This window comes from Solanum dulcamara, chromosome 3 (genome assembly GCF_947179165.1).
Source record: "Solanum dulcamara chromosome 3, daSolDulc1.2, whole genome shotgun sequence".
Classification (NCBI taxonomy): domain Eukaryota; kingdom Viridiplantae; phylum Streptophyta; class Magnoliopsida; order Solanales; family Solanaceae; genus Solanum; species Solanum dulcamara.
In genome coordinates this window covers 46,954,713-46,980,061 of record NC_077239.1, presented here as the reverse complement: position 1 = coordinate 46,980,061, position 25,349 = coordinate 46,954,713, and the positions used below count along the sequence as shown (strand labels likewise).

Genomic DNA, 25,349 nt, shown 5'->3' with positions numbered 1-25,349 from the left:
GGTTACTACAGGATGGCGAGCTTATATACCAAACTTCTTCGGGACTATACCAACTAAGGATAGACGGAACTCAAAGTGTCTCTAAAGGTCACTATATGAACGAACTTTAACGCTACTTAGTAGCCAACCCCAATGAATGGGTCAATACAAAAAGGGGGGAATACAATAGGAGGAGTTAAACCAAAATAACTAAAAAGGGACTTGGTCATAGTGGAACTAAAGATCTACCCCTATACCGGTTGCAAGTTAATAGAGGAAAGGGCAGGGCAACACATAAAGACTAGTGAGACGACGCTAAGATAAATTTTGGGCTAAGTTGAGTGCCCCGCACATTATTGAAAGGATTACTATGAAACGCGACATGAGGACTTCCCAAGGAGGTCACCCATCCTAGTATTACTCTCGTCCCAGCATGCTTAACTTTGAAATTCTGGTGGAATTTAGTATGTTAAGGCTGGTATGATCGCGCAAGGTAGAAGAATCTGAACTAACAATGGAGAAACGACATGGGATTATGTTCCTGGAGTAATATAAGTTACATTGAGGGTATTCTAAAAAACATTTAAGCAAGACAAGAAGAATTAGCTAATTACTAATTGACGACGCACTCGAATGCCACAGTTCGTCAACATAGTACTAGTTAATGAGAGGCAAACCACAGAATGGCTATATGGGCAAGTGGGCAAGGACATTTCGACACCACTTGGCAGCCAAATTTAAGGATTGAGAAGAAAAATCCAAAGGATGGAGTGCCAGTTAAAGTTTGGAAAAAGAACGAGAAGGACTATACGAGGCTAAGGATTCCCAAATTATGACTGTCATTACGCACCTATGTTATACTCTTCAAGAGTAGGGTGATATACGGGTTATTGCGAAAAGGCTAACGAATCAGCCCATTTGCCTTCAAGCAAGACCACCTATGTAGCTAGAACTAGGTGAAGTTATAGAACAAGGAGGTAGTAAGGTTCCGTGAGGATTCCTCAGCTAATATCTCAGATAGAGGGACTTCAATTATAATTAACGTCTTGAGATCAGTCCAAGAAGAGATCAGGAGCAGACTGGTCTTAGTACCACATTTTCCCCTCGAGTTGTTAATATACGGAGTGCACTATTAGACGCTAGAGGATATGTCCTAAGACATGAGATTAACTTCGAAGGTAGCTGGGATGATTATCCATCACTCATCGAGTTGCCTACCATAATGGCTACTACTCCAATATCCCAATAGCCCCGTATAAGACTGGTAGAGCAAGATATGTAAGTCCCCTACTGGATGGGGCAATGCTAGAGAGACTAAGCTAAAGGTCCCCAACATGATTGAGCAAGCTAAGGATTAGTAGCCCAGAGTCATAAAAATATTAACAGATAATCGACATCGACATATAGAGTTCAAATTGATGATTAGATATTCATAATAAGGTTACCCAGAAAAGGAAACTTAACCCAAAATATATTAGACTCTATCAAGTTTCTTGTAAGGTGGGCAAGGTGGCTGGTAAGTTGAGCTTACCACCTTATTTGAAAACTATATGCCCAGTCTATCAGATAGGGATACTTCGTAAGGGTACTGACGAGACACCCAGGGTATGTTCCATAGATGATATCCAGGTCACAGAGGAGCTATCTTACAAAGATCAACCTATCGCCATCTTAGATCGGCAAACTAGAAGATTGTAGACTAAAGACGTGCCTTCTATCAAGATACTATGGAAAAACCAAAACCAAAAAAAGGATGACCGGGAAAGCTGAAGAGAACATAAAACATAAGTATTCGTACCTATTCCCGATGTTTACAGGTAACTCCAACTCCTGAACCTCTTATATTGATCACTTGATGAAAGTATATGTTATTGTAATAGAAAGAAATCTCCCTATAATCTGTATAAACTCTTGAGAGGAATTTTGTTTAACATTCGAGGACGAATGTTCTAAAGGGGGAGAGGATGTTATACCCCATGCTATTAAGCTCAGAATGTCTTATAATTTACTTAGTCATTATCATGTGAGCTGGATACGCTACGACACTATCAAACGACTCTAAGGAAGGGAGAATGTGATACCCCATAGTAGAGAAGGTTGGAAATAGAGTCATAAGAATCTGGAAGGAATTGGAGGCCAAGTGATTAGTCGTAGGACACGACTTACCTACGTAAGATACTAACTTAGAAGTCTTACATACTTGATCTACTTGAGTACATACAAAGCTTACATAGCATGGATTACATAGGCTCCTAAAATAAGACGAGATTACAATCCCATGAGGAAGGGGAAAAGATGACTCATGACAGCCAATGGAGGAGTGACATGTGGCAGCACCTCAAGCAAGAAGGTGACCCACCTGCTTGGGGTCAAGTAGGTAACCCACCTACTTGGGGGGAGGTGTACCCCACGCCACGTAGTAGCCAATGAGGGCCGAACACGTGTCACCCTTAGGGGCTGACATGTGTCACCCCCTAAGGAAATATATATCTACATTTTAAATGACTCATAGGTCATTTATTAGTTCAAAACTTCAGCAACAACTAAGAAAAAAATGTAGAGAAGAAAAGAGAGGCAGCCACGGCTTGAAGAAAACTAAGGTAAGTCTCCAATTTTTCTCTATGAATTAATTATCTAAGGTATTCCTCGGATGCGTGGAGGTGTATATATGTGTATTAGGATGAATAATCAGTCGTTACTTCAGCCTTACACTTGGAAACTTGAGAGAAAGTTGAAAGAACAAAGAGAGAAAATGAAGACCTAGTTAACAAACCCATTTTTGAATGGGACTGTTGTTAGTAATATTAATATAACTTCTTGTATACAAATTCGTTTCGAGTGATTCAATATGTTTTGGAAAGGTATTTCATAGTTATATAACTTTATTTAAATCCATTTTTTATTTTATCTGCTCGAAAAAGGGTGATGAAGTATAGAGGAGGTACTGCCCAGATTTTGGTTTAGACATCTTAAACGACTGCTGTTGGTATTTTGGGCATATCGTTTTGTATAGAATTTATGTAGGGGTGATTAGAAATTGTATGAACACTAATACATATTTATAAAACTTTTATAGAGGACATAAAGCCTGTTTCCCTCAATTTCCCTCTTTGAAATGAAGCGACAAGGCAAGACAGTAAGCTATCCAGAATTCACGTTTTGATAGTTTAGAGTGAGTTGTTTGGGGTTGTATTGTGTAATGTTGGTGTGAATTGCTTGTATATATATTTCAGGTTGTTGTTGGTTGGTTGTAGTTATTAGGGGTGTGATTGGAAATTCAGATAGGGCATATTATAGGGGAGGTGCTGCCCAATTTCCATTAACTCTTTAACTAGTTAAGGAACTAGTCAAGAAGACGAGCGAGGAAATCAGTTCTATGAAAACTCGTGTATAATTTAAGGTGCTGAACAGTCAATGGTTGTTGATATTCGTATTTCTTTCATATTGAATAGGTTCAAAGGACGACAAGACGAACGGGATAAAGAGTAACTCATAAGAGGTATGTGAAACTTTCTCTTCGCATGTTTTTGACATAGTTATGCAAAACCTATTCTTTCTCTTCTTTTTGGCATGTCTTAGATGTAGGGTATGGATGATGAAATCTTCAGGGCAGCTTCACTCTTAGGTTCTGAATATGACTTCAGGACTCTGAATCACTTCTGGATGTTAAGACTTTTAAAGTAGTTAAACTCCTACTCCTCGAGTCTTCTATATAATGGTAAACGATTGATTTGACTAAGCTCTTTTTTGTAAAAAGAAAGGCTTTGAGATAACCAATGCTCGGACTGCTATGAGATATTTCATACTGGTATAAGTCTAAGATTTGCAAAACTCTCTTTTACACAGTCCTTAGTGATATTTAGAGGGTATACATCAGATACTTTCTGCCTTAATATCCAGGGATGATTCATCTGACGACTTTTTTGAGTCTCCATTAATGATTTAAACTATGTTTTATTTCTCACTACTCTACTCGTGCATACTGTAACACTTCTTTCGTCAACCCCGGGGCCACGAATAGTAGTCATGCATAATCCATTACATTATTCATCGCGCCCTCACTCGGGGGCCCAGTACATACGTATATATATGATGATGTGTTGTAATAAGGAGATGATGGTACTACATATATGATTCATCAGATCCCTAATAGGGCCGACTATATCAAAAATTTGAGCATGTATCATTTTACTTTTCCAGGTACATGTTTCTAATTTGATATTTTATCCCCTACTTCTCTATTTCAGATATGCCTCTAGTCGTATTGTGTTATGTTTGGACATACTCAGTATGTATATCATACTGACCCCTTTTTTTCTCGGGAGGGCTGCATTTAATGCCCGTAGGTACATCTACAAATTTTGGTAGTCCGTCATCTTAGGATCCCGCTCAGCTCAGCTGGAAGAGACTCTATTGTATCAGAACCTAGTTTTTGGCCTTGGCCGTTTATGTATAGTATTGTTTTGTAATTCAGGGGTACGAAGGGGGCCCTGTCCTGCCATATGTAGTCATTGATATTGTTAGATGTCTGCAGACATATATATGTGGGTCATATATGTCAGTTTGGTTCAGCTGGGTCTATATGATATATTGTACGTGTGGTTATGTTATGGCAGCCTTGTCGGCTTGCATGCCCTTTCATGTTTTGAAACAAATGAAAGAGGCTATAGGATTATGAAAATGTTATCACCCTATAGGGTTCTGTTACATGCTATTATGTTATTTACAGCTCGATTTGACCATAGCTGGTAGATAGGTATACGGGGGGTCCAGGTCGGACCTCAGTCGCGGCCTACTGGGTTGGGTCGTGACAAGAGAGATGTGGCAGCACCTCAAGAAAGTAGGTGACCTACCTTCTTGGGGGTGGGGGTGGACCCCACTTCCACATGGTATCCCCTAAGTAGTTGCACAGTTACGGTGGTCTAATAAGGGTTGGACATGTGTCACCCTTAGAGGATGACACGTGTCACCCTTAGAGGATGAAACGTGTCACCTCCTAAACCACCCTACATATGTAAGTATTGTGACTAATAACTTCAGTTCTTAACCAAAAATTCAGCAGCCAAAGAAGAGGAAAAACGTGAAGAGCAAAAACAAAGGCAGCCATGGTTTTGAGAGATTAAAGGTAAGTTCCTTAATTTCTCTCAGCAAATTAATTACCTACGATATTCCTAAACCATGTGGAGATGTATATATGTATCTTACGATGTCTACGGAACTATAACTTCAGCTTTACAATGGGAACAAACAAAAGAAAGCTGAAGGAAAACGTTGGAGACAAGGAAAGGAGGGCTACGGGTTTGGGGGCTGCCAATGTAAGTCTCCGAGTTTCGTCCTGTGAATTAATTATTTGAGGTGTCCCAAAGTTATATAATAGTGTTTTATAACCAAAAATTCCAATTTTGAGCAGCGGAGAAGGGACATAAACAGCCCACTTTATTTCAGCATGTTTGGAGAAGTTCCGAGTTGCAATTTAGCAATTTTGGCCAATTTCGGGTAAGGTAAGGTTTATGCTCTTAATTTGGAGTTTATAGTATTTTTAAGAAGTGTATTATATGTTTTTCAAGTAGCTAGAAATGTGAAAACATCATAGAGATGCTTGACGTTCGAAATAAACTAAGTTGGAGTCGTTATAGTTGAATTGTCATTGAAGTAAAGGGTTGTTCTTGTGATGTGCTTCTACAGGGGTGTGGTGTTTTGTTGCAGGGCCTAAATTTTTTCTAAAAGGGGTAGGGGTGCTTCTGGTTTCAGCCACAAGACTCCTTATTTTGTATAATTAAAAATGTTACAAAAGTAAGGCTAGACACCCTATTTTCATATCGTAATTTTGAGCGAGTCGTTTAAAGCTTATATTGTATATTTTTGGTGTGAATTGCTTAAACATATGCTGCAGGTTGTTGCTGTGTGTTGGGTTTAGTGTTTAGGGATCTAATTGGAAATTTGGATAGGGAACATTATAGGGGAGGTGCTGCCCAATTTTCGTTAATTCCTTAACTAATTAAAGAACTAGTCGAGGAGACAAACAAGGGAATACATTCCATGAATACTAAGGTGCAACCTAAGATGCTGGAAAGATAAGAGTGGTTGATATTCGTATTACCTTCATGTTGAATAGGTTCAAAGGACGACGAGGCGAACGGGATAAAGAGTAACTCATAAGAGGTATGTGAAACTCTCTCTTGGCATGTTCTTGACATAGGTATGTAAAGCCTATCTTTTCTCTTCCTTTTTGGCATGTCTTAGATATAGGCTATGGATGATGAAAGCTTCGGGGCAACTTCACTCTTAGGTTCTGAATATGACTTCAAGACTCTGAATAACTTCTGGATGTTAAGACTTTTAAAGTAGTTAAACTCCTACTCCTCGAGTCTTCTATATGACTGTATAACAATTGATTCGACTAAGCTCTTTTTCGTAAAAAGAAAGGCTTTTAGATAACCAACGCTTGGACTGCTATAAGATATTTCATACTTGTATATGTATAGGATTTCCAAAACTCCCTTTTACATAGTCCTTAGTGATATTTAGAGGGTATACGTTAGATACTTTCTGCCTTAATCTCCAGGGATGATTCACCTGACGACTTCATTGAGTCTCCGTTAATGATTTAAATTGTGTTTTGTTTCTCACTACTCTAATCGTGTATACTGTAACACTTCTTTCATCGGGCCTGGGCTAGGAATAGTAAGCGTGCACAATTCCACTGCATTATTCATCGCGCCCTCACTAGAGGGCCGGGACGTATGTATATATATGATGATGTGATGATGTGTTGTAATAAGGAGGTGATGATACTACATATATGATTCACCGGATCCCTGATAGGGCCGGCTATATTGAAAATTTGAGCATGCATAATTTTACTTTCCCAAGTATAAGTTGCTGATTTGATAATTTACCCCCTGCTTCTCTATTTCAAATATGCTTCCAGTTGTGTTATGTTATGTTTTATTTATTTAGTACATATGTTGTATGACCCCTTTCGCTCGGGGGGCTGCGTTTCATACCCGTAGGTACAAGTATAGCTTTTGGGAGTCCTTCATCTTAGGATCCCACTCAGCTCAGTTGGAAGAGGCTCCATTGTATCGGAGCCTAGTTTTTGGCACTAGCCATTGATGTATAGTGTTGTTTTGTTATTCAGGGGTAAGGCGGGGGCCCTGTCCTGCCATATGTTGTCATTGATATTGTTAGAGGTCTACAGACATGTATATGTAGGTTGTTTATGTCAGTTTGGTTCAGCTGGGTCTATATGATATATTGTACGTGTGGTTATGTTATGGAAGCCTTATCTGCTTATGTGCCCTTTCATGGTGGTAATTACAGTTCGACTTGACCACAGGGTTCTGTTGTATGGTATTATGGTAATTACAGTTCGACTTGACCACAGCTGATAGACACATATACGGTGGTTCAGATCGGACCCCAGTCGCGGCCTACGGGGTTGGGTCATGACAGAAGTGGTATCAGAGCAGTTCGTCCTTGGATTGTCTACAGACCGTGTCTAGTAGAGTCTTTATTATTATCGATGTGTTGCACGCCACATCTATAAACAAGAAGCTATAGGGCATTTAGGATGTTTCCTTTCCCTTCACATCCGAGATCGTGCTATAGATCCTAGTTATAGGAAATCTCCTTATACTAACTTTGGATTTTAGTAGAAGAATGACATCGATAGAAGGAAGTAATTGACAACATGGAGAGTTACAAAGCACACAGGAAAGTAAAAGCGCGAATGATATCTGTGGGGATAGGTATTGATATGTGATTGAAATGTAAAGTCAAAAAAAACTGAAAGGAAAAGTAGACAGGAAGTGCAACATATGCAGTTCGGAGTTGGACATATGAGGTAAGTCCATTATTTTTATACTATTATTGATATTGAAAGCCCTATGTGGTTGTGAAATGATATGAATATATATATGTGTGTGTTGGCCCTGTGAGGCATTGTTGGTATTTTCTATGTGCAGGTTTTGGGATCAATAACGAGTATAGAGGAAACTCTACCGATATTTTCCTAGAAAAAGGAAAAGGGAATAAAACTTAGCTTTATAACATGTCTTAGAAATTGATACCGAGTACCCATGTTATGCTAAATTAAAGCTGTAAGAGGTACTCTTCAGGTCATAGAAAAGGGACATCCTTTTTACTTGAGAAAGTTTATTTTGGAGAAACAAATGTTTGTTTGAGTAGTACAGTTCAGACCACAGTATCTTCAGCCGTAATTGTGCAGTAGAAAAAAAAACGAGAAGCTCAGGTTGAAAGGTAAGATGTCCAGTAATTGAGCTTCACTCATTTTCAAAGTAATAAGTCCCCAACTCCTAATTGTAAATTAGATAAGTTGTTCATAACTCAAGGATAAACTTGGAATGAGACCAAGTAGGTCAAGTATTAAAAGAAGCACTTTGATGTTTCAGAGATTCTGGTTTCTTCCAACAATGGTTGGAAAATGGGTTATGATAACAATTTATAGTTCTCCACCGACTAATTAGGGAAAGAACTTTCTGACAGAAGCACCTCAAAGAGATGTCAGGAACTGAATGTGCGTGCGAACTAAAAAGGGGATATGTAAGTATGAATTGAATAGTGTGATACAGTTATACAGGGATAAATTATGACCACTAGTAAGGCACACTTAGTATATGTTGATTAAGTTAAAAGCCTGCGTTGAGAACACACTAAGAGCATGGAGATTAAGATACAAAGAAATGACGCGTGGACACAACATCGCCCCAGAAATAGTGGAACTCTTAAGAGACAAAGACGGCAAACTTAAGGAATAAATGGCACAACTTTCATTCATCCCAAGAAACAAAGGATATAGATTGGGAAAGACACTACTCCAAGAGAACCTTGGACAATGAATGTCGGAATACAAATGTTTCCTAGTTAAAAGAAAATTTAGAACAACTATAAGTACAATGTGGCCTTGGATGAGTTATCCCATGGGTCCCATTACTTAAGTATAGATTAATAGAGGAGATGTCGTACTATGTATGGAAAGGTTCCAGTCGCTTTGTGATTTAGCCAAGGTTTCGTATATGGATAATCAGGTTATAAAATATATGGAAAAACGGGGACATGACGCATTACTAAGTAGACTGGGGAAGGAAACTGGGCAAATTGGAGACTGGACCTAGAGAGATAGAGCAAGGTATAAGTAGGTAAAAGTATAAGTACCCTCTAAGGGGGGAAGCAAGTGAGAGGACTGCTACGGTAAGATGGAGGCAATTGATGGGGCAACATGCTTGAGACGGATGTGTAAACTATAATAAGATCCCTTGCTGAAGAAAGTTAGAAATATTCGGAATCCACTAGTAATTGGATAGAAGTAAGAATGGTGTGTAAGATAGCGTTAAGAAGATTTGACGAGACCTTGAATGATATAACACTAGAAGATGGGAATGTATAAAAGCAAAAGAATATACCAATGAAAGGATATCGAATAAATCAAGAAACACTACAAAGGATAATAACTGCATGCTAGATTAAAATCCACATGTTGGCTGTAGAGTTGGTCGTAAATGATTTTGCGATAGATAAATAACCAAGGAAAAGAAATAGCAAGACTCTTATGGTAGGAGATAAGATGAGCAAGGAATAAATAAGGAAATAGAAAGAAGTTCAACAAGGTATTTTTTCCACTCTCTCATATTCTCGTAAAGGCAAAGAATGACATGAGAATGTGTCAAGAAGGTTACACATGGGGTAAGGAACAATTGTGAAATGGTTTAAATAAAACGGACAGGACTAACTTGTTACTATAGGATTGACAAGCTTATATGTCAAATTCCTTTAAAACTATGCCAGCTAATGATAGATAGAACTCAAGTGGCTCTAAAGGACACTATATGAACGAACTTTAGCGCTACTCAGTAGCCAACCCTAATGAATGGGTGTGTACAAAAAAGGGTGAATACAATAGGAGGAGTTAAACCAAAATGACCAAACAGGGTCATGGTCATAATGGAACTAAAGATCTACCCCTATACCGGTTGCAAGATAACAGAGGAAAGGGCAAGGCAACACATAAAGACTAGTGAGACGAAGCTAAGATAAATTTTGGGCTAAGTTGAGTGCCCCACACATTATTGCAAGGATTAACATGAAATACGACATGAGGACTTTCCAAGGAGGTCACCCATCCCAGTATTTCTCTCTCCCAAGCATGCTTAACTTCTAAATTCTGGTGGAATTTATTGTGATAGTGCGGATGTGGTTGTGCGAGATGGAAGAATCTGAACTAGCGGTGGAGAAACGACATGAGATTATGTTCTTGGAGTACTATACGTTACATTGAGGGTATTGTAAAAAGGAATTAAGCAAGACAAGAAGGATTAGCTAATTGCTAACTGACGATGCACTCGAATGCCACAGTTCTTCACATAGTACCAATTAATGAGCGACAAACCACAGAATGACTATATGGGCTAGTGGGCAAGGGAATTTCGACACCACTTGGAAGCCAGCTCTGAGGGAGACACAGCAAAACTCAAAAGGTAAGGGTACTAGTTGATGTAATTTACGGAAGAGAGGAAGTAATACACGAGATTGAAAATTCCACAATATGACCAGGGCTGCAAGACTCACTTCACACTCCGTCGATAAATGACTTTAGAGGGAATATTACCTAGGGATTAACGACATTAGCCCATGCTCCTTCAATCAAAGGCTACCTACTCATCCGAGAAGGTGTAAAATTATAGGGTAAAAGAGTGGTAGGACCTTACGGAGTCCCCGTAGCTATTATCCTAGATGAAGGAGCCCAATTTATAGTTAACTACCGGGAATCAGTCCGCGAAGAAACTGGGAAGACACATAATTCTTTGTACACTACTTTACCCTCAAACCTGATGAATAAGCTAAAGCATACCACTTGAACGCTAGAAGATATGTCATGAGCTGGTGTTGTTAACTTCAAAGGTAGCTGGGATGATTATCTATCACTTATCAAGTTGCCTATAATAACAATTACTACTCTAGTATCCCAATGGCCCCGTACAAGACTCGTAGAGCAAGATGTGTAAGTCCCCTATTGGATGGGTCGATGTTAAAAAGACTAATCTAAAAAGGCCCTAACAGGATTAAGCAAGCTATTGACTAACAGCCTAGAGTCAGCAAAAATGATATACAGATAATCACCATCAACATACAAAGTTAAAATTAATGATTAGATGTTCATAACAAGGTCACCCAGAAAAGGAAACTTAACCCAAAATATATTAGACGGTATCAAGTTGCTTGTAAGATGGGCAAAGTGGCCGGTAAGTTGAGCTTACCACCTTATTTGGAAACTATACGCCCAGTCCATCGGATAGGGATGCTTTACAAGGGTACTGGCGAGCCACCCAAGGTATATTCCATAGATGATGTCCAGGAAATGGAATCCTACGAGGAACAAACTATCTCTATCTTAGATTGACAAACTAGAAGATTATAGACTAAAGACGTGCCTTCTATCAAGATACTGTGGCAAAACTAAAACCAGAAAGAGGATGACCGGGGAAGCTGAATAGAACATAAAACACAAGTATTCGCACCTATTCTCGATGTCTGCAAGTAACTCTAACTCCTGAAACTCATATATTAAGTACTTGTATAGAAGTATGTGTATGGAAATAGTAAAGAATCTCCCTACGATTTGTATAAGGTGCTAAGGGAAGTTTTGTTTAACATTCAGGGATGAATATTCTAAAGGGGGGAAGGATGTTACACCCCAAAATTTTAAACTCGAAATGTCTTATAAGCTCCTTAGACATTATCATGTGAGCCGGATATGCTAGGACACTATCAAACGACTCTAAGGAAGGGAGAATGTGATATCCCATAGTAGAGAAGGTTTGAAATAGAGTCATAAGAATCCAGAAGGAATTGGAGGCCAAGTGATGAGTCCTAGGACTTGACTTACCTACGTAAGCTACTAACTTAGAAGTCTTACATACTTGATCTACTTAAGGACATACCAAGCTTACGTACCACGGATTACATAGGCTCCTAAAATAGGATGAGATTACAAACCCACGAGGAAGGGGAAAAGAAGACATGTGGCAGCCAATGGAGGAGTGACATGTGGCAGTACCTTAAGTAAGCAGGTGACCCACCTGCTTGGGTTCAAGTAGGTGACCCACCTTCTTAGGGGTGGGGGTGGACCCCACTGCCACGTGGTATCCCCTAAGTAGTTGCATAGTTACGATGGTCTAATAAGGGTTGGACATGTGTCACCCTTAGAGGATGACATGTGTCACCTCCTAAACCACCCTACATATGTATGTATTGTGACTAAGAACTTCAGTTCTTATCCAAAACTTCAGCAGCCAAAGAAAAGGAAAAACTTGAAGAGCAAAAAGAAAGGCAGCCATGGTTTTGAGAGATTAAAGGTAAGTTCCTTAATTTCTCTCTACAAATTAATTATCTACGATGTTCGTAAAACATGTTGATATATATATATATACCTAACGATGTCTACGGAATCATAACTTCAGCTTTACACTTGGAACAAACAAGAGAAAGCGAAAGGAAAACATTGGAGACAAGGAAAGAAGGGCTACGGGTTTGGGGCTGCCAAGGTAAGCCTCCGAGTTTCGTTCCATGAATTAATTATTGAGGTATCCCATGATTATATAATAGTGTTTGATAACCAAAAATTCTAATTTGGGGTAGCGGAGAAGGGACATAAATAGCCCGCTTAATTCAGCATGTTTGGAGAAGTTTCGAGTTGCAATTGGTAGTTTTGGCTAATTTCGGGTAAGGTAAGGTTTCTCCTCTTAATTTGGAGTTTATGGTATTTTTAAGAAGTGTATTATATGTTGTTCAAGTAGGTGTAAATGTGAAAACATCATAGAGATGCTTGACGTTTGAAATAAACTAAGTTGGAGTCGTTATAGTTGAATTGTCATTGAAGTAAAGGGTTGTGCTTGTAAGGTGCTGCTGCAGGGATGTGGTGTTTTATTGCAGGGCCTAAATTTATTCTAAAAGGGGTTGGGGTGATTCTGTTTGCAGACATATGACCCCTCATTTCGTATAATTAAAGATGTTACAAAATAAAGGCTAGACACCCTATTTTGATATCAGAATTTTGAGCGAGTCGTTTGGAGCTTATGTTGTATATTGTTGGTGTGAATTGCTTTAAAATATGCTACAGGTTGTTGTTTTTAGTTGGATGTAGTGTTTAGGGATATAATTGGAAATTTGGATAGGGCACATTATAGGGGAGGTGCTGCCCAATTTTTGTTAACGCCTTAACTAATTAAAGAACTAGTTGAGGAGATGAACAAGGAAATAGGTTCCATAAATACTAAGGTGCAACCTAAGATGCTGGAAAGTTAAGAGTGGTTGATATTTTTATTACTTTCTTGTTGAATTGGTTCAAAGGACGACGAGGCGAACGGGATAAAGAGTAACTCATAAGAGGTATATGAAACTCTCTCTTAGCATGTTTTTGACACAGGTATGTAAAACCTATTCTTTCTCTTCTTTATGGAATGTCTTAGATGTAGGTTATGGATGACGAAATCTTCGGGGCAACTTCACTCTTAGGTTCTTGATATGACTTCAGTACTCTGAATCACTTCTGGATGTTAAGACTTTTAAAGTAGTTAAACTCCTACTCCTCGAGTCTTCTATATGACTGTATAACAATTGATTCGACTAAGCTCTTTTTCGTAAAAAGAAAGGCTCTGAAATAACCAATGCTTGGACTGCTATAAGATATTTCATATTGGTATATGTCTAGGATTTCCAAAACTCCCTTTTACATAGTCCTTAGTGACATTTATAGGGTATACGTCAGATACTTTCTGCCCTAATCTCTAGGGATGATTCACCTGACGACTTCATTGAGTCTCCGTTAATAATTTAAACTGTGTTTTGTTTCTCACTACTCTACTCGTGTATACTATAAAACTTTTTTTATTGCGCTTAGGCTGGGAATAGTAATCGTGCACAATTCCACTACATTGTTCATCGCGCCCACACTAGAGTGTCGAGTATATATGTATATATATGATGATGTGCTGATGTGTTGTAATAAGGAGGTGATGATACTAAAGATATGATTCACCGGATCCCTGATAGGGCCGGCTATATTGAAAATTTGAGTATGCATGATTTTACTTTCCCAGGTATAAGTTGCTGATTGATAATTTACCCCCTGCTTCTCTATTTTAGATATGACTCCAGTTGTGTTATGTTATGTTTTACGTACTCAGTACATATGTCGTACTGACCCCCTTCTCTCAGGGGGGATGCGTTTCATGCCTGCAGGTACAGGTATAGGTTTTGGGAGTGTGTCATCTTAGGATCCCATTTAGCTCAGCTGGAAGAGGCTCTATTGTATCGGAGCCTAGTTTTTGGCACTGGCCGTTAATGTATAGTATTGTTTTGTTATTCAGGGGTAAGGCGGGGGCCCTGTCTTGCCATATGTTGTCATTAAAATTGTTAGATGTCTGTAGACATGTATATGTAGGTTGTATATGTCATTTTGGTTCAGCTGGGTCTATATGATATTATGTACATGTGGTTATGTTATGGCAGCCTTGTCGGCTTATGTGCCCTTTCATGATGTGATACAATTGAAAGAGTCTACTGGTTTATGAAAATTTTATCACCCAATAGGGTTCTGTTGCATGGTATTATGTTAATTATAGTTTGAATTTACCATAGCTGATAGACACGTATACGGGGGTTCAGATCGGACCTTTGTCGCGGCCTACGGGGTTGGGTCGTGATAATTATGAGACAATGTAGGAAACAAGTATGCATTAGTACATTAGAATGTACTAAGTATGAGGGCGTGACATGCAACGTAAATCATGGAATGCAAAGGTCAAGTAAAACAAATGATAAGATGGAATAAGTAAAGTCATGGAAAAAAATCATATTCACAAACACATTTAAAAGCATAAATTCAAAATCATAACATACTTAAGAGATCATACATATGTGGGATATGAACCATAACAAACAATAATACCATGCGAGCTATAACATGGAATCCGATGATCCCCACATCAAGAAGGAGGAGGCTATTTTGCCAAGGTAGACTCCTGATCATTAACATATGCTATTTGTGGATCCACTAGCTAGGTCAAAAGGCAATCCTATGGTGGCACGTAGTTATGAGACAAGAGACTTTATGTAAGGACCCTTTATTTCGTGCCCCCACCATAAGTCTGCATACGATGCTAAGTCAATTCTCACAGAATACATACATAACATAAAAATCATAATTTCATATAGCATAGTCCTGAATCATAGGCTTGAAATCATAGAGTAGCTCATTTTTATAACATACTTGTAATGTGAGAATTGTCCTTTCATCATTACAATCATATTTGCATAACTCATATCGTTAGGCCTTAGATCGCCTTAGATCACCTTACTTCATAACTTGTATGAAGAACCATAATTTGAAATATACTTATAATTCATGATCATAATAGAAATTCATAGTCATAATTCATATTTTGAAAATTCATGACCATAGCTTGTACTTGAAATTTGGGTAAGACATGAATGCATGATCAATTGACTTGAGAATCATGAAATTTACGTGAAAACATGCATGATCATAATCTTTATATCATCCCATACATAATTAATATAGATAGTATCATTTGGAAGTATAATTGAAAATACTCATAATTTATATAATAAACCCTAGAAATCAAAGTAGTAGAATTAATGGAAAAACTCTTCAATTTTATTCAACAACCATCAATTTATATCAAAATATACTCATGATTATACTTTAAATCAAGATTCATGCAATTGGAATAGAGATCACAAAATTCATAAAATACCATACTTTAATTTGATAGAAAATCCTGAGAAATTGATTGGGCTTCATGGATGAAAGGATCCATGAATCAATACCCATATACCTTGAGTGAGAACATCAATTAATTATGAAGAACTTGAGAGTTTTGATGGAGATTTTGAGTGAATTTACTTGAAGTCTTCAATGGAAACCCTTGAAGTCTTTTTGTAGAGAGAGAAATATTTGATAGATGAATTGTAGAAGAATGAATAGAATTAGAGGTTTAGGTTAATTTATAGTGTTGAATTAGTTCCTAAAAATGTCCAGGTTCATAACTAATAATTTGAGAAAGGTCTAAAATGCCTTTTAAAAAAACTCAACTCGGCTAGAAAATTATCCCAAGTCTGCGATGCAGACGTGTCGTGGACCTATTGTTTTATGAATTTTCTCAAAAATCCATCTTATGATATATGAGTCCTAAAAATCCATTGAGACCATTTTTCGCATGTTTGGACACCTGATCGTTATTCCAAACTCGAATTTCTCAAAAAGATTAAGGATAACGCATTACGTGAGTGGCCTATTTTTAAAGCATTCTTAAGGCACTTATGAGCATTTTGAGGGATATTACAAGTACAAAAACAAGACCAACTCGTGAAGTCTCACAATACACAACGAACCCATCTAAACACTCCGATATAGTCAACACTTGAGTGGAGGTAAGCCTATCAGTCAACTCTTGAAATCTCTTTTCACAAGCTTTGGACCATTGGAATATCACCTTTGTTTGAGTCAAAATAGTCAAGGGCAATGCAATGGAAGAGAAAATTTCCACAAAATTTTCTATAATAACTGCCTAAGACCAAGAAACTCTGTGTTTCAGTCTTTTTTTAATCAACCATAAATCCTTCACCAGAGATGATGTGACCAAGAAATCCAATTGACCTTAACAAAAATTCGCATTTACTAAACTTTGCTAATAATTGATGGTCTTTGAGAATTTGTGATACAACCCTTAAATGATCGACATGGTCTTACAAACTCCGAGAATAGATCAACATATCATCAATGAACATAATAACAAACCTATCCAAGTATTGCTTGAACACCCAGTTCATAAAATCCATAAAAACTACAGGGGCATTTGTTAGTCCAAAAGGCATAATCAAGAACAAAATGACAATAAAAAATCCTAAAATCCATCTTTGGAATGTCCCATTCCCTTACTCGATGTGGATGGTAACCCAATCGAAGATTAATCTTTGAAAAATGGCTTGCTCCATGTAGTTTATTGAACAAGTCATAAATCCTTGGAATGGGATATTTATTCTTAATTGTGACTTTATTGAACTTCCATAATCGATACACATATGGAGAAATCCATCTTTCTTCCCAACAAAGAGAACTGGAAACCCCATGAAGAGATACTCAGTATAATAAAACCCTTATCCAACAAATCCCTTATCTGATCCTTTAACTCTTTCAATTCTGGCTGGGCCATTCGGTAAGGAGGAATGAAGATAGGCTGAGTATCAGGGATGATATCAATACCAAAGTCTATTTCCATTTTAGGAGGGATGCCTAGGAGATCATTGGAGAAAACTTCTAGAAATTCATTAGCAAATTGAACTTACTGAAGAGTAGGCGTCTCGGAATTAGTATCCGTAGTCCAGACTAGATTATAGATGCAAATTTTGGAAATTATTTTTGAGCTTTAACGCGTGAGATGAATTAACCCTTAAACACGAAATTACTACCGTTCCATTCTAGGATTGGCTAATTAGAAAACTAAAACTTAACCAAATGGGTTCTACAACATATAGAAGCATAACATGCAAGAAGCCAATGCATACCAATAATAATATCAAAATCAGCCAATCAAGTTCTATAAGATCAACTAAGGTGATTTTATGAAAAACCAAAACTGGCAATTTCTATAGACTCTCTTAGCCACAACTAAATCATCAATAGAAGTATAGACCCAAAAAGGCTCTAGCAAGATGTCTGGATTAAAAATGAATCTCATAGTAAGGTAAGGACTAATAAATGATAGAGTAGCACTAGGATCTAACAATGTATAAAAATCAAAGTCAAAGACTTTCAAGAAATAACATCAGGGGAATCCTCTAATTGTTGACGAGTCTGAAGGGCATAAAATCTATTCTTGCACTGACCATCAACCAAAGTAGTAGCACATGATTCAGACGATCAGTAGACTGAAAATTGACCTGGGTCTAGCCCCACTCCTTTGCATAATGACCCAGCTTCCAACACTTGTAGCAAACATCCAATTCCGCTAAGCACTCTCCCCTATGGTTTTTACCATACTTTTTTCATAGGGGGATGAGTTGACTACACGAAACTCCTCCTTGTGCCTTAGGATTAGGCACCTTTTCCTTTTTGATTCATAGAGATAGAGTGTTCAAATAACCTTGGCCTTGAAACTTTTGGCCTTATTGGAAATGACCATTTCCACCACCGAATTTTGATTGAGAAAACTCACCTTCATATCAAGCCCTCTTGGACTACCTTACGTTCCTTACATTAAGCTTCTCCTCTTCAATTTGATTAGAATAAGTCATGAGCCTCAAAATATCCATATCTTTTATGAGAATAGATGTTTGACATTCTTTCTTCACCATATCTGACACACCCGAAATTACCTTACTCATTTGGACACGAGAGTCGACTACCAAATAGGGAGAATAGTTGGAAAACTTTGTGAACTTGAGGGCACATTCGCTCACACTCATATTTCTTTGCTTGAGGTTGATAAACTCCAACACCTTCTCCTCCCTCCACTCAAGTGGGAAAAAGTGATCAAGAAAGGCAATCTTGAAATTTTCCCAACCTATGGGACCCTCCTCAACCCTTTCAGCTTTATATTAATTCTACCACATTTGAGCGACACCTTTGAGTTGGTACGCGGCCAATTCCTCCTTCTTATTTGAAGACACTCCCATAATATCATCAATCTTTTACCACTCATCAATGAGTTCTTAGGGATGCTCATCGACCTTGGATCCATGAAATTCAAGAGAGTTCATCCTTGTGAAGTCTTTAACTTTTGAAGCTAGTGTAGACATATTTGTAGGAGAAACTACCCGTCAGTTTACTTGAGTAGTCACGACTTAGGTTGGCCTTTGAAAGGCATCTCGAAACTCCATATTAGAAACCTGATCATTCAAAGGGTCATTTGAAGCTTGTTACTCCTCTCCCTCAACATTCCTTTGGATGAGGTATCTTCATGGAGCCATGATTCTGTAATCCCAAAGAAAAGTGTTAGAGGAGAAAACCTTAAAGTTCAACTCTATAGCACAATGAGATCATGAAATAAGTCAGGTTTTATATAAAAATACCTCGTAGCCTTCTATTCATAGATGTGGTACCATTCATACAGATAAACAAGACTCTACTTGATGTGGTATATTAGACTCCTTGGACACTTTGTAATATCCCAGCGCTTAAGGGTTGGAATATGATAGATGAAGGTTAAGCATTCCAAAAAGGATCTTAGTGGATTTCTAGGACCTGTATATCGAAAGATAATATTTTCAAGAAACTGAACAAAGAAGTAAGGTGTGCGGCAGGTCCGCATCACACACCTACTCCCATTTAGTGCAATTTTTTCCCAAGTCAAAATCTGGAATAAATCTCATTTGCTCAAAATTGGCCTACCTGGGAGTACATCTGCATCGCAGACTTGGATGAGTTTTTCTACCCAAATCTAGTTCTTAAGTGGGGATACTTTAAAAAAATTCCTAATCATTAGTTAATGAATCTAGATGTTTTTAAGGTGTAATTCAGCTCTATAAATATCCTAAACCTCTAATTCTATTCATGCTTCTACAATTAACCTATTTTAAATATTGTTATCTCTATAAAAGCTCTCAAGCAGTCCATTGAAGCCCTCCAAGAAATTTACTCAAGTTTTCCATCAAAACTCTCAAATTTTTCTAAATTCTTTGGTCTTCTCAATGAAGGTATGTGGGTTATTGGTCCTAGGGTACCTTCACCCAAGGAGCCCAAAAATTCTCTACTTTTTCAATCTATCAAAGTATATATTTTTGTGGATTTTATGATCTCGATTTTAATTGCATGAGTTATGATAATAATTATGATTATGAACCTATCTTAATATAAATTGATGGTTATTTCACAGAATTCAAGAATTTTTCTATAAATTTTCCTACATTGATCTTTAGAGTTCATGATATGAATCATGGGTATTTTCAATTATACCGCCAAATGATATTATGTTTATGAATTATGTTTGGGCTGATAGAAAATATATAATGATGCATGTTTTCAATCCAATTTCATGATTTTCAAGTCAATTGATCATGTATTCATGTTTTACCCTAATTTCAAGTATAAGCTATGATCATGAATTTCAAGTATGTAATTAAGTTTTTATGAATGAGGGTGACTTAAGACCCTAATGATATTTTATAAAAAATAATTCATAATTATGGAAGGCTTACACCTACATTACATGAATCACATAATAATGAGCTATTTCTATGATAAAGTTTATGAAGTATGATTATGAAAGGCTTATGATTTATGACAAGTACGATTTGTGATTATGTTATGATATGTATTCTGTGGGATGTTGACTTAGAACCTAGAGGACTTTGAGGTGGGAGCTCGACTTAAGTCTTAGTAGCAACCTCTCATCTCTTAAACTATATTGCCATCATAGGTTTTCCAATATGACCTAGATAGTGGATCCACACATAGTACTTAATGATGATAATATTGGACGAAGTCTACCTTGGCAAGTAGCCTCCCTCCTTCTTGATGTGGGGATCATCATATTTCATGTTATCGGTTGCATGGTCTTAATGTCGGTTATAGTCATCTCTCATATATGTATGGTCCTTATGGTATTGTGAAATATTACTGCTTTCCTCCACTTTTATATGATATTTTTAATGTTTAAAGTGCTTTGACCTTTCCCATGCTTACTTATGATCTTACTAACTCTTTTCTCAAGCTATTTAAAATAGTTATTTGCATAATATAGTTTTATTTATGCATTGAATCACCTACATACTTAGTATATTCAACGTACTAACAGATATTTTATTGCCAACATTATATCATAATATAAGGACAGATGCTTTATCTTATTCATGTAGCTAGTTGGTAAACCAACTTGAAGATTTATGTGGTGGTTTTTCTAGGAATCCTAATAGCTGTGTCACAACTATGCCCTAGTTCGTATCTTGATAAACTTGGTATCATAGCACAAGGTTTTGAAGTGTCCTAGCAAGTCCAAAATGCCGCGTCAAGTAGGGTGTTATTAATGGGTGTGAAGTGCGCCACATTTATGAGTAGGATTTTATGAGGCGTATTAGGAAATCCTCACTTCTTTCATAATCTTTGTCATAGGATAGAGTGTATCTAAGTCTCTTTTCTCTAACGATTGTTCTTAACGATTTTTAGAAAATGCCACTAAGAAGAGCTCCACTTCCAATAGGGGTTGATATTATTGAGGGAAAAGCCCCTCAAGCCCCTAAAGATACTCTAGCCAATCAAGTTACCCATGCCGAGTTCTAGACCGCTATCTTTATGCTAGCCCAAGCCATGACTACACAAGTGAACAAAGGAGTAGTGGAGCCTCCTAATGTGTCTACACCGGCTTCAAGGGTTATGGATTTTACAAGGATGAACCCTCTTGAGTTTTATGGGTCCAAGACTGATGAGGATCCCCAAGACTTTATTTATGAGGTTAATAAAATTGTTGTTATTATAGGGGTGTATTCGGAGGAGAAAGTGAAGTTGTCAGCCTACCAACTAAAGGGTTTTGCTCAAGTATGATACTATCAATGGATGGCCAAAAGGGTTGAAGAAGGTCCTATAGGTTGGGAGAATTTCAAAGTTGTTTTTCTTGACCGCTTCATTCCACTTGAGTTAAGAGAGACAAAGGTGTTGGAGTTTATCAACCTCAAGCCAGGCAATATGAGTGTGAGGGAATATTCCCTCAAGTTTAAAAGGTTTTCCAAGTATGATCCTTCTTTAAAAGTTGATTCGCATGCCCGACTAAGTAGGTTTATTTTGAAAGTGTCCAACTTGGTGATGAAAGAGTGTTGAACCTCTATACTCATCAAGGATATGGATATTTCTAGGCTCATGACCTATACCAAAAAATTGAAGGGGTAAATCTTAAGCAAAAGAAGGTGAGGGAGTTCAAGAGAGATTTATTTGAAGATGGGTTTTCTTAATCCAAATCTGGTGGAGGTAATTGTCATTTTGAACAAGGTCAAAGGTTTCAAGTCTAAGGTTCTTCACAATCTTTGGATCAAGGATTTTTTAAGGATAAGGTTACCAATCCTAAGGCCTAAGGTGGGATTGTTAGTGGGTCTACTCTTCCTAAGTGTCCCAACTATGGGAGAAACCATCGAGGTAAATATTTGTTTGGTATGGGTCCTTGTTTTGGGTATGGTAAATAATACCCTATCAAGGAGAGATAAGGACATACTCAATGGAAATCTACTCAAGGAGGACAACCTCAACATAGTATAGGTCAATGCCAAAATAGATTCTATGCATTTCAAGTTAGGCAAGATGCTGAGGAGTTTCCCGATGTAGTTATGGGTATGTTGCGGTTCTTTAACTTTGATGTTTATTCTTTACTTTATTCGTGTGCCATATTATCTTTTTTACTGCTTACCTTTCTATATGATTTGATATATGTCTCAAAATCATGCTAGAGCCCTTTTTGGTTTATAACCCTGTCGGAGATTCAGTTCCTTCTAAGAAAGTCTATAGAGATTGACCCATTTTGGTCTTGCATAGAAAAATCCCTTATCATCTTGTTGAACTTAACATGACCGATTTTGATGTTATTATGGGTGTGGATTAGCTACATGTTTCCTATGCATCTATTTATTATAGAACATATATGGTCAGATTCAAATTTCATAATGAGCCGATCCCGAGTGAAAGGTAAATGATTCGGTTTTTGGGGGTCAATTCATATCATACCTAAAAGCATTTAGTAATAGATATGGCCATTTTGAGTTTTTGGCTATGTCATTTGGATTGACTAATGCTTCCGCTAATTTTATGGACTTGATAAATCAATTTTCAAACCATACTTCTACATATTGTGGTGGTTTTTATTGATGATATATTGATTTAATCCCAAATGAAGAAAAGCATATGGGTCATTTGAGAATTGTGTTGCAAATCTTGAGGGACAAGCAATTATTTGCCAAGTTTAGTAAACATGATTTTTTTTGAAATTTGTGGCATTCCTTGGTCGCATTGTTTCCGGTGATAATATCTTGGTTGATCCAAAGAAGATGGAGGCGCTAAAGAATTGGCCTAGACAATATTATATATTTGTAGATTTTTGGGTTTAGCTAGATATTATAGAAGTTTGTAGAAGGATTTTCATCTATTTAATCATCATTGACTTGGCTAACCAAAAAGAAGGTGAAGTTCCAATGGTCGGATGAGTGTGAAAGAAGTTTCCAAACATTAAAGAATCATTTGACATTGTCTCCCATTTTGACATTACCGGAAGGTCCAGATGGGTTTGTTGTATATTGTGATGCCTCACACGTTATATTGGGTTGTGTCTTGATGCAATATTGAAAGGTTATAACATATACCTTCAAACAACAAAAGGTGCATGAACAAAAATATCCAACTCATAATCTTGAATTGGTGGCGAGTGTTTTTGCATTGAAAATTTGGCATCATCATCTTTATGGGATGCATGTTGATATATTTACCGACCAGAATATCTTGCAAAATGTGTTTAGCCAAAGGGATTTAAACCTTGGGCAAATAAGGTGGCTTGAACTCTTAAAGGACTACGATATGAGTTTGTTGTACCATCTGGGTAAATAAAATATTGTTGCTGATGCTCTTAGTTGGTTATCCATGAATAGTGTTGCTCATGAGGAAGATGACAAGGAGTTAGTTAAAGATGTGCACCGATTGACCTATTTGGAGATAAAATTGAATGACTCTAATGAGGGTGGTATTTTTGTTCATAACAGTTCAGAATTATCATTGATAGCAAAGGTAAAGGCAAAGCAAGAAAAGGGTACAAATTTAGTTGAGTTAAAGAAATTGGTGGTTGATAAGAAGATTGAGGTTTTCTCACAGGTGATGGAATACTTCATTACCAAGGTCAGTTATGTGTTCCAAATGTTTATAGCCTAAGAAAAATGATATTGAGTGAAGCTCATAACTCTAGATATTCTATACATCTGGGATCCACCAAAATGTATAGAGATTTGAGGGAAGTTTATTGGTGGGATAGTATGAAAAGGGACATACCAAAGTTTGTGGCAGAATATCCAAATTGTCAACAAGTAAAGGTTGAACATCAAAGGTGTGGAGGTCTATGTCATGACCCAACTCCGTAGGCCATGACTAGTGACCGATTTGGGCACACATACGTACCCTAAGCCCCACTGAGTATGCTAGCAAAATAGAAAAATGAGGAAATCAAAACAGATCGCTAAAGAGCGCACGAAAATAGATGTAGCAGACGAAGGCCGTTAAGGCCGTCACAGAACACAAGCCCAAAACATATATTCATAACCCATATCACAAGTCTACAAAAATCTATAGAATTATAGCCTAGTCATATGACAGGAAGGGCTCCGTCGTACCCTTAACCAAAATGTACAAACATACCACAGAAAAGCTAGTACCAAAATAGGGCTTCGATCAAAGCAGCACTGCCAACCAACAGGGCGGATGTCCTAGGCGAGTAGATCAGCAAACCGAGCGTCTGTACCTGCGGGCATGAAACACTGTCTCCCAAAGAAAGGGAGTCAGTACAGGGAATACACCGAGTATATAAAGAATGGACTGTAATAAGTAAAGTCTTTACTAGAGAAGAATGTGTAAAAATGAGCAAAGTATCCAGAAATATCAAAATGTTTTTCATAACCACAAATAATGTATATAGAAAAACCATATGCCATATCTGGCCCCATTATGGTACTCAGTGAACAAATCGTGGTCGACGCTCCATCACTGACGCCACAGTACATCATAACTCCAGAGTAGGGAATATCTCCGTAACAGGTCATTTCATATCAGATGGTCATATCAGATCATATCATATCATATGCGTACATGGCACATCATAACTCCACAAATCCCATGTATAGGTCTTACCTTCCCCCTCACGTCGTGGAACGACGAACAATGCAGAAAAGTATGCATGATAACAAATAGTGGATCGGGCTTAGTGAAAGAAGCATTGAGGCATCCACGAGTGGAGTAATGACAAACTAAATACAATATAAAATATAAAACATTTCCAGAGACTCGAGAGAGTAACTCCGATGACAAGTCATATAAGAGAAATTGAGCTATACTCAGAGTGCATGTCTTTCAGATGTCATGATGGTCTATATCAAAATAGTCTTTTTGAAATCGTTTCCATATTTCAAAATAAGTCAAATGGTATAATTAAGATGAGCTATCGTTCAAAATCAAGACAAGAGTCATATCAAGTACCTTTTGAAAGTCACTATGGATTATATCAAAATAGAACTTCTGGGAACCATATATACATATCAAGGCATAACAAAATATCTTTTGGAAGTCGAGAAATTGTCCATCCTAGTGGCTTTAA

The 25,349-nt window shown here is 37.5% G+C and overlaps 1 pseudogene; it reads right to left on the bottom strand.

The window, feature by feature from the left end:
- Positions 1–351: 351 nt before the first annotated feature.
- On the bottom strand, positions 352–471 carry LOC129883824 (5S ribosomal RNA; annotated as a pseudogene).
- Positions 472–25,349: the final 24,878 nt, after the last annotated feature.